The sequence below is a fragment of the Rhagoletis pomonella genome, unplaced genomic scaffold (genome assembly GCF_013731165.1).
Source record: "Rhagoletis pomonella isolate Grant_MI unplaced genomic scaffold, Rhpom_1.0 Rhpom_scaffold_00005, whole genome shotgun sequence".
NCBI classification, from domain to species: domain Eukaryota; kingdom Metazoa; phylum Arthropoda; class Insecta; order Diptera; family Tephritidae; genus Rhagoletis; species Rhagoletis pomonella.
The window spans coordinates 80,407,344-80,422,703 of NW_023458559.1; positions in this window are offsets into that span (position 1 = coordinate 80,407,344).

The window sequence follows — 15,360 nt, forward strand, 5'->3', positions numbered from 1 at the left end:
AGCAATTACAAATACAATTACGATTAAACTGTAAACACAAACATACATACATACATACATGTATATGTACATACGCCTGCAAAGGATGGCAACAACAATAACCACAGAACTGAGCTACTACCAGACAATCAGTGAGCAACTATGAATAAATGCTTCACGAATCAAGGTGTACTGGTGTTTCGGTGGTGTGTAATAAGGCGTGCGAAGAGGGAGGCGAGACGAGGGTAGGGCTGCGATGAATGTGGCACAGAATTTGGCAAATTCAAATTTGAAGTTGATTTTCGACATAATGATGCATTTGTATGCAGGTGGCTTCACTAGCGGATACGCACAGGAATTTATGGAAAACCACGGAATTAAGCGCTCCCCCAAACACGCTTACAAACAAAATTACTTATAGGAAAAGGCATAGAATTAGACGAACGGAATACCTGAATACATACATTTTCACACATGCACTGGCACAGCTTAATTCTGTTGGGAATAGTCATGACGTCAGCCGATTGCATTTGGCAGTGAATGATTTAGAGCTAAATATGTAGTAAATGTTGGTTGGTGTAAAATGCTTTCGCTGATTCACAAATTCAAATCATGTAGACCATACATATGAGCGAATCTCACGCGTTGTTACATTTTTCAACAAAAATGTATTTCTGGTCGAAAATGGTGTTACGCCTATCTTAGAAAATGCATTATCGCCAGTTTTATATAAATATTATATTCCATCGCGAAAGTGTAATTTAAGTAAAAATTCTTGATGTGAACCCCATGCCTGTGGACTATATTGACTATTTATTTCATTACTCCTATTCGTTGTTTTTGGAAAATTGAGGGGCCACTTCAACTCATTTAAATGAGAACTTAAAAAAGGTAAAAATAACCACTCGTGCTCATATACCAGTATTTAGTTGCGTATGTAACGTATACGCACCGTGGGAATTTTTTTTGCGTAAGGAATACGCGCATATATATTACTTTCTTCATATACATATATCACCGTGCGACAGTAAATTTTACACACAAACAAATTAATATACTCTTGAAAATATGGTCAAATTTTAGTAAAACTTCGTACCTAGTTTTTCTTTCTGACGTTATTATTTTTTTAAAAGGACTTTGAAATTTCAAAAATATTTTTATGTCAAAATATTATTTAAAAAATTCATATAAAAGTAAAAATTCTGTAGAATTATAATAGAATAAATTTTTTTGGTGCATAAGGACGAATGGGTATGGAAAATGTCCTTTACAAATTTTGTCCTTAAATATCCTTGAAAATGTGTAATTTTTATTTTTGAAAAAAATATTGTTTGAGGACTAATATTCATACAACCTCATCATCGAATTTTGTCCCGCAAACTTTATTAACTTAAAAAGATAAAATTTATAAAGGCGCATTTCAATGCCTTTTCGTCCCTTTAAACCAAAAAGCTTTATTTTTTAAATCCTACAGAATTTTCTCTCTCATTTGGTACCGATATTTTTATTCTACATTGCACTGATTTTTTTAAAATAATTTTTTTAAACAATAATATCATTAAAAATTCAAAGTCCTTTGCAAGAAAATCCTGAAATCAGAGTTTGAAACTAAAAACGTAGTTTTACTATATTTGAACCATAGTTTCGTGGGTATAACGATTCTTTCGTGTGTTTCGAAATTTTTTTTTTTCATTTGGTGCCACACTAGTTTTATTACACTAGATTCGTTCGTTTTGGCAAGAATGACATTTTCGCCGTTAATTTTACCATTTCGAAGTATCTACAATTATTAAAAAAAAATTTCAAAAATTACAAAATAGCTGCGACAGATTTTCTGCATGCTGTAATTTTTTTAAATTTCGTGGTAAACTCTTGAAACTTCAAAGATATGTTGTATTTGATGCCTTTTGTTTATAACTACCATTATTTCCCTTCACCTTTGCCATTATTCATATAAGTAAAGTGTTTTAATTTACTTTGATATTCATTCTTCCATCTACGCATCATTGTTTTTGTTATTATTTTTACCTCTGCCTTTATCCTTTTCTTTATCTATTTACGTACTTACCTTTACTTTCATTCTTGTATTGGTCTTTTTGTAAGTGTTATTCTTTAACCTTTTATTAGCAAATTTTTGTTTAATTAATACCATATGCATACACACAAGAAAAACTTGGTTCAGCCCCAATCATTTCCGTTGCATCATTTCCGTTGTATCGTTTCCGTCCCACCGTTTCCGTGTGCAATTTCCGTTGAACCAACCAACCGCCGCTAAAGAAGTTTCACTTCAAAAACACGATTTTTGGTGATTAATTTCAGCTTCTAATACTATGATATCGTTGACAAGTTTATTACAATAGCTGTAGTCTTTCCGAAAATAAGTCGGGCCTGTCAAACCCCACCAGGCAGGCGTCAATTGAAGTAGTGAGTGAAATTCCAGGGAGCGTGGAAATAACCGTCCCCAATCTATTTGAGAAAGATCTTTAGTAAAATATTCAAAACATTGTAACGGGAAGTGTCCCAGAACACCCCGTTACATCAACTCCTAGCCATGATTCTGTATGACAGTAACCGCATTTTTGTAAGTGTGCGCTGGCATTTCTGTGCCACAAAAATCACACACTTTCATTGCGCGAGATTGAAATTTCCACCAGCGTTCAACAGCGTAACTACTGAAAAGCGAATCATCTACCAATAAAAACATCCAATTGCAATCAAAATTCTACTAGTGAGAGTAAATTTATATGCGCGCATTATAACAAATTTTCAAGGTATGTATGTGACTTACCTATCTATACACATACAGTATATGCAAAGTCAGGATTGTGTTTTAGGTACACATGGATGTATGTACGTCTGTACGTATGTAAGTGCAATCGCAGGATGAAGTGAAATCTGCCGCAGAAACTAATCACGCAATCATTTGATTCATTTAAAGCCGTACAAGCCAGCAGAATGAATCCTGTTCCCCACTTGAAACATACCCACAGTACATCGGGGACTTTAGATATATCTCAGCTTTGCTTTGGCAGTGCCACATAGTGATGAATAAAACCAGCGGGTATAAATCACAGGGCGGGTTGCGCAGAATACTGGTGTGGTGGTGGTGTGAATCAGTTGGCATTCTGGTGTGTGCAAAGCTACCCTGCAGTAAAAAATTATCAGTGGATAAAAATAAGTAACTTTGTAGTTACCCTGCAGTACGGAGGAGTGAATACAGGACTGCTGAATTGGTAGCTACCTGATAAACACTGTCAATTACCGACCGACTACTTGCAGTGTATTTCATCGACTACTTTTACAAGGCAATGTCCTAGGCGGTAGTCACCATCGGCTCTCTCTGCACTACCGGGAGTTACTGAAGTGGTCACTTGCGTGATTTATGGGCGCCCTCTGTCGTGGTTTTTCGCTATTCTGCTTCCGACTTGCGGGATTTCGATAAATACCTCACTTTTAATAAGCTATGAAAAAAACCAACCGAAAGTGAGTTTCTCATCGACATTTTATGTCCAAAAGTAGTTGGTTGGCTCCTTATGCAGGGGTATCCACTTCCGACTAATTTGCGGCCATCGCCTAGAAAAGTAGTTAGGTAGTATTCTTCACAGAAAATAACCAGCTAAATGTTAATCCAAACAGGTTGAAGCTATTTTCAAGTTAGCTTCATTTCCTGCAGGGTACCGCACGGGAAATAATTTCCTGGTAATTCTAGTTTGTGTGCTGTGCCTGGTATTTCGCGCGCGCTCCTATGCCCCAGCAAGTGGAATTCAAAGCAATAATACCAACTTTTAAATTCAAAACGAACAAGATTCATGTGCGTTAGATAACGCAAACAAAAAAATGCACAAGCAAGAATGTTAGTGTGCGAGCATGCATCGATGTGGGACGTGAGTATGTCAAGTGGCATGTGAAAATCGGGACCCAATCAGTCAAGACGAGTGAAAGATTGAATAATTGAAAACTTGTTTTTTTTTTCTCTTACACGTTTCCTAGTGTGTACCTCGCTCGCCAACCTTTCAGCGACCCGCGATCTCTGCTGGCTGACGTGCGACACCAATCAAGCAGACATAACAGCTGCGCTTTGCACTCCATCACTCGCAATGTCAGTCAGGTTAGTCTCGATTTTTTTCACACTCAACATTACAATCAACTACCAACATCCATCTGGTGCACTCGGTACTCATGCCATTACCATCCTTGATGATTTGCATCAGTTGTTGCTGCTTACTTATTTGCTGTTTAACTATTTTATTGCTCAATCCCATAGTGTGCCGCAGCATTGAAATTAACTTGCAATTGGAAATTGTCACTCAGGCGGTGCACGCTTCCAGCATGTTGTAGCAATTAAATATTGCGCTTGCAACTACAACATCACTACAAGAATTGCAACAATGACATCCTGGCCTTCATGTAACCACAGTCACCTAGTTGTGCGGGAGTGGTAGTGGAAAGCGGAATTCAATGCAGCGGAATCGTGTCAGTAGTGTGAATATGTACATATAAAGGATTCCAATCGGTTGCATGCATGTAAATGCCTCTTTTGCCTGCTGAGAAAAATTACAAATATGTAAGTACATACATTATGTCGAAGGGCTGGCTTTAGTATAATGCGGCATTCGCAGCATTAGATTACGAATGACTCACTGGCTGCGAGCCGTTGCAGAACTTTTGGCAAATAAACGTGCAAGAAATAGTTGCGATATTAACAAGTCAATATTCGTATTAAGTCTCATCAACAAATTCCTTATGGTTTAAAGAATAAAGCCAGCTTCCGGACATATAGTAGCTTATGTCCATATGAACAGATATAGTAGGCATTATCTGCAGTTGTACCTGTTCGTACGTAGCTTACGTCTTACCTTGAGTAAGGCGGAGCTCTGACCTGGAGGGCTTTCCCTTATCCCCTCAACAAAAACAATACAAAACAAGTCAGAAAGTCTAAGGCCGGGCGGAGCCGAACATTACATAGCCGGCGCAAGTATTAAATAGACGTTATTCGCCTTTTCGAAAACTACCGTTACATGGTAATCCGGGGCGGTTTTTCCCCTATTTTAAACATCTTCGATAGAACGTTCCGTTAGACATATTGAGATAAATTTATATAGTCATAGGTGGGCGTTACCACGCCCATTTTCCAAAATTCCAAATAATGTTATTTCTTTTCAAGGGTTGTAAGTATCAATTTTGAATAAATTAGCTTTAGTATTTACTGATTTATCGAAGATTTCGTATTTCTCCAAATTACCATTATATGGGATGTGGGCGTGGTTATGGTCCGATTTTAAATATTTTCGGCGATGTGGTATGTTGTATAAAGGCCAACAACCGTGCCAAGTTTGGGAGAAATCGGTGGAGCGGTTACCAAGATATACACATGTAACTATAAGTGGGCGTAGCTACGCCCATTTGCCAAAAATTTAAAATATATTCATATTTTTCGTTAAAAAATTAAATAATAATTGTAAATATCAATTTTTTGTGAATAATCTTCAGTTGTTGCTAAAATATCGCAGTTTTCGTACTTCTGAAAACTACCGTTATATGGTAGATAGGCGTGGTTATTGTCCGATTTTGCCCATTTTCAATACCATCCGTACTACGCCCGAAGGAAGTCCACGTACCAAGTTTCGTTAAGATATCTTAATTTTTACCTGAGTTATCGTGTGCACAGACGGACGGGACGGACGGACAGACAGTAACCGCTTAATCGATATCTCTTTTCATTCTGATCATTTATGTATACATTTGTCTATATTTATCTCGATTCGTTTTGCCTGTTACACGGAACCGTTATGTGAATAAAGTTATAAATAGTACCCTTAGTAAATTCATTTTTTTATTCGAAAAAACTCTTTTAGAAAAATTTTAAATTTTCTTAAACAACAATTTGATTAGTGTAAACGTCAATAAGCACAGTTGATGTTTAAAGATGTCAAAGGGAACTACTTTCTTTTTTTGTATTATGGCACCCGCACACCGAACCCAGGGTTTTGTGCTCATTTCCAATTGTGTCTAGGACACCATCATTATTTATCTAACCTAATCTAACATCAGACGGCACTTGAACGCAAGGGTACGTTTGCGTATAACAGCATAAAGGAATCGAGATAAAAAAATATACTGGCAAATAAGAAGACAAGAGTCGTTTTTGCGTTTTGATAGCTGATAATACTTACTTAAATTTCTTTAATTATTGTACTGTATAAGTTAACTGCCAATTGAACTAACTCCCGAACTTTCCCCTGCGCAGGAAATTGAACAGTATTTGAACACAAAATATGACTTGCATACATTACGGTTCGATCCTTTCCACTGCATGAAATTTCAATAATTACATAGCTCGGAAAACTTCTTTTCTTTTCAAAGTAACCGACAAGTACGAATAATTTGGCTATTTTTTCAAAACAAGCGCCGCTAACGCCCTTTTGCCGGTGGTAGCATAGTTAAACGGAGATTTTTATCGCTTTTTGAACACCGGCAACACAAAACTGAACAGCAGGACAAAAGAGATGGAAGAAGAAATGCAGCGGAAAAGTTACAAGGTAATGTGAACGAGAAATTATGGAACACACGGCACATTCGTAATTATAAAATTTTTGAGTTGTAACAGCAACACCTACTAATAAAATATAAAAAATTAAAATACAAAAAAGGTAAGAAAAGATTAATTGTTGTACAACAACTACTAGATAATGCTAAATTTTTCAGTTTCACTCTTTTTTATTTTTTTGGAAATATGTTGAAAGGAAGCGCAGCGGCTTGTTTGTGCAAATAGCCAGCTAGTCGTCGGCTGTGTTATAAATACCGCACAGGATAATCATAATTGGTATTAGACTAATTTAAATGAATGCATTGAAAACAGATAAATAAAAGATATGAACATTTGAAAAATGATGGTGATTGTTGAAAATGTTGTTAAAATAATTGCCACTTGTCCATTTTCATTATGGGATAATTGTGCTGGTCATAAAGGAATGCATATTATGATAAAATTTATTATTGTGGAGAGAAATTCGTTGTCCGCTATGAAAAGTTGAAAACGAACGTAAGAAAAAAATATGACAATAACGATGGCTCTCGACGTCCAAACAAAAGCCAGCCACAACGATTGCCTTTTAGCATATTTGAATGCAGCATTTGTCTTAAGTGCTTAACCTTTATTAAAGAAAGTGGGGTCATATATGTAAATCGCTAAGCAGTATTCTAGTTATCCTTTAGATTTATTATAGGTAATAATAGTTTAATGAAAATATTACCTTTTTCAGTTTGAGTCATACAGGTTGTATAATGCGAAGTGCAACGTAAATATTTGACTCAATTCAAAGTCGCCTCTAGTATCCCTGCACAGGTCCATGCCTGAGGCTTCTTAATGCTTGATATCCTTTTCGCCAGTAGAAAGATTCTTTTGTTCCAAACATACATAGAGTTTTTTTCGCACGACTGCCTAAGTCCTACGGATAAAATTTGTATATTAAACTACTAACTATAAACCAGTATACCTAGAACCTTCAAGCATCTACACTGTTAAGAAAAATTACGCCAGTTTCCCAAAACGAGTAGGAAGCTCTTTTTACATAACAAATTGGTAAATTTTCTTCAGGGCTCATATATGAATAATGTAAGTTAAAAAATCCCTCATTTTAGAATCTTGTTCGGCGCTGAGAACTTTACCGTAGAGAAGTAAAACGCTTTCTAATTACTTATGTACTCTCAGGGGGTGATCCACTTCAGCCCGTTTTTAGTTTTAAATAAAACACTTAAAACAAATTATAACAAGCTCCATATTTTGTTGAAAGGTAAATAAAAGCTCTGTGTACATTTCTGGCGTATAACTTCAAAACTGCAAATTTTTTAATTGTGCCACTTTCGAAGATCGTGTGCGATATATATCTCCAAATCGATTCTAACTTACGTCGAGCCCCTTTGGCAAAACAAAGCAGAAATTAAGTCCAGACAGGTTAAACTCAACAGAATCCAATGACTTGCGTACGTGACAATCGGTAGTGTAATGAGAACAATACTCACCGCGGCTCTAGAGAAGCTTGCAGATCTGCCTCCTCTGTATATTAGGCTCTTAGAGAGCCGATGAGACGGCTCCTAGAGTATTCGATAGAAAAATTTTGCGGAAAATTTACGGTATGAGCTCTACAACGACATGGACATAGTGCAGCGAATTAAAATACAGCGGCTCCGCTGGCTCGAATGAACACCGATGCTCCAGCTCTGAAAGTATTCAACTCGGAACCCACTGGTGGTAGCAGAGGAAGTGGGAGGCCCCCACTGAGATGGAAAGACCAGGTGGAGAAGAACTTGGCTTCACTTGGCATTTCCAATAGGCGTCAGGTGGCACAGAAAAGAAACTACTGGCGTGCTTTGTTGAACTCGGCCAAAATCGCTTAGGCAGTTACAGTGTCAAATAAGAAGAATTCCCTTTCCTTCCATTTCATTTACAAGCGCTTTAACTTCAACTCGCAATTTTTGCTTCGTATTTGGAAGAGAATCAATCTTATTATTAAGAACAAGTGCAATAACGTTCTTCGTTCTTTCCCTTGTTTTCCATATCCTTTCGCGGGAACCGAATTCAAAATTTTTTTCTCTGGTCGCAGACATTGTACTGTTCTCCGTTTCATCTTTTGCAAAGCATATCTCGGATAGGGTCATAAAATAATTCTAAGATACACACAGTCGTGAGCGAAGAGATAAGTTATGAAATAGGTTATGTTATCTCCAAAAGAATTTGCATATTTATAATTTTTCACTGATTTCAAACACCTATTTCTCTCAATAAAATATATCGGTTAAACAAATACGAGTATTGTATAAATTGTATTCATCTAAGTGTCAACTGCCTTCACGCATTTCCTTCAACTTATGGTACTTGAACGGCATTCCCAGCCGCACTTTGGCATATTTTTCCCTAGCCACAACCGCAGCGTGACAGTTGTGGCATTGTCGTTTGCAATTCACTTCGCACACAAGCATCTATGAACATACCAATTCACATATTTTCCCTTTCTTTTCATGTGAGACTCTGCTACTCAGCTATTTACTTATACATATATTTTCTGTTGTTGCATTTTTTATGCTTAGACATTGTGTTTAATTGTAAACAGCAATGACAGCACTATAATAGCTCTGTCCGCCAACAGCCCTTTAGCCAACTGTTCACCCATGTCGACTCTCTTTTTCAGCTCCTGCATATCTAAATATCTACATCTGCCACTCTGGCCATTTGGCTGACTATCTGTCTGCCTGTTTCTATGCAATTCCCTGTGAAAATGCACATCATCATCACGCGCTCGTTTTTGTTCCTGCTTCTTGAAACTCTTACAACACTGCAACCCTAGTACATATCTACCAATATTTTGTAGTACATTTTATATTCGCACCCAGCTGTGGTATCCTATCCTTCAATCATCGCCTCCGCTTGCCTTTTCCTCCATTGCTTTTTCCATGTTACGCGCATTTCATGCAATTTTCTCCATTTAGTTAAACAAAATTAAAACGTGATTTGTTTTCTTGTTACCTCGACATTTTCACTTTGCACCCGCTCGCCGCGCTCAGCCACCCACTCAACTGTACAATATTGTACATTCATGAATTCAGTCGAGTTTCTGAGAAAGCAAACGATTCATTCAACGCGTCACTTATGCATACTCGTTCATTCGTTCGTTTGCTTATTCATTCTTTCGTTCGCTTGCTCATTACTTCATTTGTTTTTGTTTGTGATTTTCATTTGTTGTACATAGCTCCTTGAGCTTCTTGTTTTGCAATTTCCTTGTTGTGCCCTTATTTGCTTCCGCTGCCTCCCGCAAAGCCGCCTTGTTGTCGCCTTTGACTTCGCCGCTGTTGGTTACTCTTCTGCCTCCCTGCTCTTATTGTTCATTATTTTCAACACGGAAATTTCAAGTTTCACTAATGAAATTTTCGTATTCTGCACGCGATTTTACTGATTGAAAATTTATAAGGATATTCTTGACGCGCGCGTTTTTGGCTTTCAGCATGTAGTGGGTGTTCATCCGACATACAAAACGCAAAATGTTTAACATAAAAACTGTGCGAATGTACCTTTGCACTATTTCGTGTTGTTTAAAAAGTTAATTTTTGATTACTGTAAGATATAACGTTTTTGTTTAGGCGGGACGTTGGTTATCAAATTTGATCCCTTGCGGCCTACGGTCCACCTTCAGCCAGAAACACTTTGCAGTCCAGGATTTCGCTCAACTTTTGTTAAGCTGACACAATGCATTTCTGCCCAAGAGCAGTTCACATAAAGTCAGAAGACCTCTGACTCTTTCTTTTCTCGGTTTTCTAATATAGCGTGCCTCTACTGGCTAGCTTATGCACCAAATAGTTTTCTGAACCGCGGTGGCTAGGCGCCAATGCAAGTCAAGGAAACATGCAGATACGTCCGAGAAATAGCTAAGACACTCCAAACTAGCATTGAGAGCCATATACGCGAGTCCAAGACCCGATTGTCGCGTGGCTACCTTACCGCCGATGCGCAGATCAGCAGCAGAAAATATGGGAGCTTAAGGCGCAAACGAATCCAAGTAACAACGAAAGGGAAAGAGTAAGAAACAAGAGACTAAGACTATGGCAAGATAGTTGACAAAACGAAAGCCGCGGCAGATGGACGGCCGAGCATTTTGAAGTTTAGGAATTCCTTAATCGTATTGCTAAAAATACTTACCCGTGGTAATAGTTCTCACCTAAAATAACCTATTGAAATTTCGTGTAGTACTTCCGTCATATAAATTTGGGTGCATAAGGAACTAATGGCGTTTTATTTTCTGCAAAAAAATGTTGCCTTTTCACTGCGTTCTTTTTAGTATTTGAACTAAGAGGGCAATGAAAAGATAACCTTTTTCGGTAGAAAAGAAAACGCCATAAATTTAAAATATAAAATCTTAATAGACTCGTGAGAGATCAAGCTTTCTTTCCCGTTTAAATTTTATAATTTGCTTTCCTCTCTCACTCTATTGAGGTTTTCTATGCACATAGGTACATACATAAGTACGTTCTACCTACTCTACTGCTATGTATGCTTGTGTCTTTCTAACTTTTGCGACAGCTGTCAACATAATCAAGCCAATTGATGTTTACCTACCAACAACAAACTTTCACTTTTTTTTTTTACCCACAGCAAAGTGCTGTATCATCATCGGTTGGTCAAATTAATTTCTATGTAAATAAATTGCTTTGTAATAATTTATCCTTAAATTAAATAGACAAATAAAATGGGAATAGCAGCAACTAAATACTGAAATGGGTTTGAACGGAAAAGGGGATATGCATGAAGTATGCTTTTACGCAGAGCAGAATCGAAAAGAACAAAGCAGAAAGGTATGTAGCAATGGCTGCTGTTAAAAAAGGCGATGATAGAGTGAAAGCCTATAATGGCTTGACAGCTTCTTTTGCGATGCACTTTTCAATTGAAAAAGGTAAAATACCTGAGCGAGATGCCGGAAGACCGATGCTACGCAGGAATTGTCCGCTTATAAATGTCAACGACATGTATTTAGATAGGCAAGCGGACAGACACACAAGAACCCGTATGTGTGCTCGCTTGCATTTAAGACCGGAGCAACCCTTTGATTAGTAAAAAAGTAGGCATACATACATATATGTATGTATGTAGGTATGTATGTTAATTTCATTTGTGTATGTCGCCTGAAGCGCATAAATAATTTAAATTAAAAAAAAACATCAAAACAATTAAAACGGGGAAGCGATATGCATTGCTGCATTTTCCAAAGGTTAAGGGAGTGCTTGCAATGAGGGGTATTTTTTCATTTAAATGAGACCAAAATGTGGCCAACCCAGCCTATGAATGAACAATCGTGCAAACGAGTATCTGCACAACCAGCCAGAGCGACCAAATGAGCCCGCATTTACGGAATAAACAACAAAAAGCTTATAACAATCATTGTTGCAAGTTGCTGGATAGACCTACTGGCGCATACTTTTCTGCTACTATTTTACCTACATTTGCTGTGATTGCTGCATGTACATATGTATGTATGTATATGCCATGGTTTATACGCTCTTAAGTGTTTGTTTTACTTATTCCCGCCTCCTTCGGCCTGCATTTCGAATTCTTTTGTTATTGTTGCATGAACTGATTACCTCACATATCAAAGTACACCCTGAAAATGTGCCCATTTCCTTGTCTATGTCACTAAATGGGTGATTGGTGATAGTTAGGTGGGCTGCATACTTGACGATGTGCATTCGTATACAGAAAGATACGTTACGATTACGCATTTTTCGGTGAGCTACAGTCGGTCCTGTATACTTACATACAAGGATGATGTTTAAGATCCTGTATAGTAAAAAAATATTTTCTTTTCTCCAGACTGACCTATACCAATTTTGACTCAAGCGCGATATTCACAAGGATTAAAATCTTAAGTGGCCGACCCAATTTTATGCCCAAGTCGTGGGTTACGACAAAACAATTTTCTCAGCATACTCGATTACTTATTTTATAAATACATAAAGTGCAGTATGGACCGTCCTTTTTGTTAAGAGTGTACAAGTATCGTTTTAATTTCAACATGTCGCCTGCAAATCCGTTTGGTTATACTTGGAATGAGTCTGTAAACCTAGCTTCCCATAGTACTATAAAAAATAGACAGAATTCTGCGATTACCAGCGATGTCTCTTTTGACGCTGCTTGTAGCGCACAATACACTCTTATAGTTCAGAGTCAATGAAGGAACCTAGATTCGCGGTCGTATGACTTTGGCAATAATTACGCCGGCCATATTAGTGCTTTGTATTTTTCGTTAGGCGCCCGCTGTTCAGCATCAAACTTGCTACAACTTTTTCGATGTTTCCGCGGTCAGCGTGCGTTTTCAGCCTGGATTCAGAAAAGTCTTCGGTGAGGTTATTTCGTTGCCGCAAACTCCATATTTGATTGGCAATAACTTATACTTATTTACCATCATGTTGCACCCTTTGGAAGGTTTAGTAGTAGGTTAAGGGCGTAGATTGCTTTAAAATCGTATGCCGTAATAAATGCATTCCTTATGACCAAAGTAACAAGAAAACAGTACTTTGTGTGACTGGCATGTCTGCTCCCATTGTGGACCTAGCCTTCCTGAAACCGAATTGCATGCCTGATAATCTTGCCCATAGCGCTCTAGCGATTTTCTATTATGTTTCTTGCGGTTTTCTTGCCCTGTGTAAAAGACTACTCTGCTGTGTCCTCATATCAAGGAAAGCACTTTTTAAGCAGCACTCGTTCAAAGCACTGGAATGGGTTTGGTTTAGAACGTCGTCCGAGCTATAGATTTTTGCAGCGTCAATTGCCTTTTCTGAGGTCATCTCAGGGAAAATTAGTTTGGAAACTGGCTGACTTCGTTGGCAATAAAGGGTACACAAATTGTTCTACATTCTGCCACCGTATGACAGAGCAATGAAGTTTATAAAAATTATTGTAACCCTTCGAGCGGAATAACTGCACTTAAAAAACTTGCCTGTGGCTCATACATCAAGTGTAATATGTATTTTCCCTCTACGACGAAAATGAACGTTTCCTGGTCTAGTAATGGCACCACTGTAACAGCTGGAATGAACAAATACATACCCACAAATAGCACTTAACTACGCTATTAAGTCAGGGAAGAATGTAGTGGAGTGGCAAAATGACACCATGTAAGGAACTAGCTTCTACAAAGTAAAAGCACAACAACAAATCGAAGAACCTCTCAACTAAATTTAGGATTTCAGGGGCTTCTAATGACTTAAACAATATTGCCAGGCAGAGTTAGGCTCTAAGATTCCTCCATAGAAGAAATCCTTTCCGATCTCCAACTAAAACTAACTTGAAGCAGGTTTCTGCAAGGGGAACTTCGGTATCCTCTTGGGGGCTCCGTAGCGTCCTCTGTAGTCAGATATGTCGACCGATATCAGGACTCACTGAACTTCAACTTAGATCAGGTTGGAATCCAGATTGTTAAGGTAATATTTAAATTGGAATAAACTCTTCGGAAGCACAGCGCTACTCTGTAGTCAAAGCTCATTTTGATGTGTGCAGAATTATTCCTGTCCGAGTTTTCATCGAGCAATGAGCTTCAACGCTGCCATCGGCCGTTATTAGTGTAGAAAGAGTCTCGCTATCTGATTGAATTCTTAAAAAGTTCCGGATTATAAAGCGACAACATAACTCAGAAGCAATCGATAAACTCGAATTTTCTTCAATCTTGCAAACTTTTTAGACTGCATTTTCTTATGAGTTAATATCAGCCAGCCGAAAATCAACTCTTCCCTTCCATGCACCACCTTGAATGCGATTCTCTAAATCAGATTTAAAAATCCTGCATTCAATTTCGACACTGTGCTCACGTAGCGCACTAACTCAGTCAACTTAAGCCAATTAGGACCAAATGCGCACATATTTCACACAGCCCCTTTGCATAGTATCGCCTTAATTATGCATAAAAGCTGTGCATAATGAATAAGAATCGCATGAATATATAGTAAATATGTATACATATACTCGTACTTGCAGCCAAACGATATTGATATTATGCACAAAGACAGCGTCTCAGCAAGAAACCAAAAAAAAAAAGAATTGTTTGCAAGCCCCTGGAGGGCTGTACATTTTAAAAAATTATCGCACACAAACACAAAACAATTGTCGCCAGCGTCGCGTCGCGTCGGCAGACAGCTACAGCAACCCTATGCCGCCCCTTTTTTTCTATTGAAACACTGGAACACATATGCACAGTTAGCGTGTGCATCCTTGCTCATTATCACATCCTGCCGCATACCCGTTCTTATACATACATACATACATATGTACCACATGCTAACCTGTGTACGCTTACGGTACAGCATGCGTATGTACATATGTATGTATGTATAGTACGTGTATGTACGCCTGTACAAACTTTGTACGAATGCTGTAAGTACCTCGGGGTCTGACGCAGCCGCTTTCATTTTCAATATTCTCAATTTTCAACTGGTTCTCGCATGTTGTTGGTGTTTTTTTTTTATTTCTTATATTTTATTGATTAATTTATGCAATCTACTGGTTCCTTGCGGCCATACCCCTCCTGCAGCCACTCGCCGATACCGGTTTTCCAGCACTCGCTTTATTTGATTTTCTCATAAATTGTGTGCCGTTTGGTTTTCTGGCGCCCCGAAGGCATATACTTACTTTGTGCTATGTTCTACCTTCGTACACAACATCGCTTTACTACGTACTGGTATGCATGCTAAATATTTGATTTTTTTCCTACTTTCCCTTTGCCGCAGTCGTTGATATCCTTATTATTTAAATAGATGCGTATTGTATGCCTGCGTGTCTGTTGTGTTTTTCTGCTTTGCTGCCAGGTATTCACGTAGATTATTTTAGGCGATTAACTTTGTATG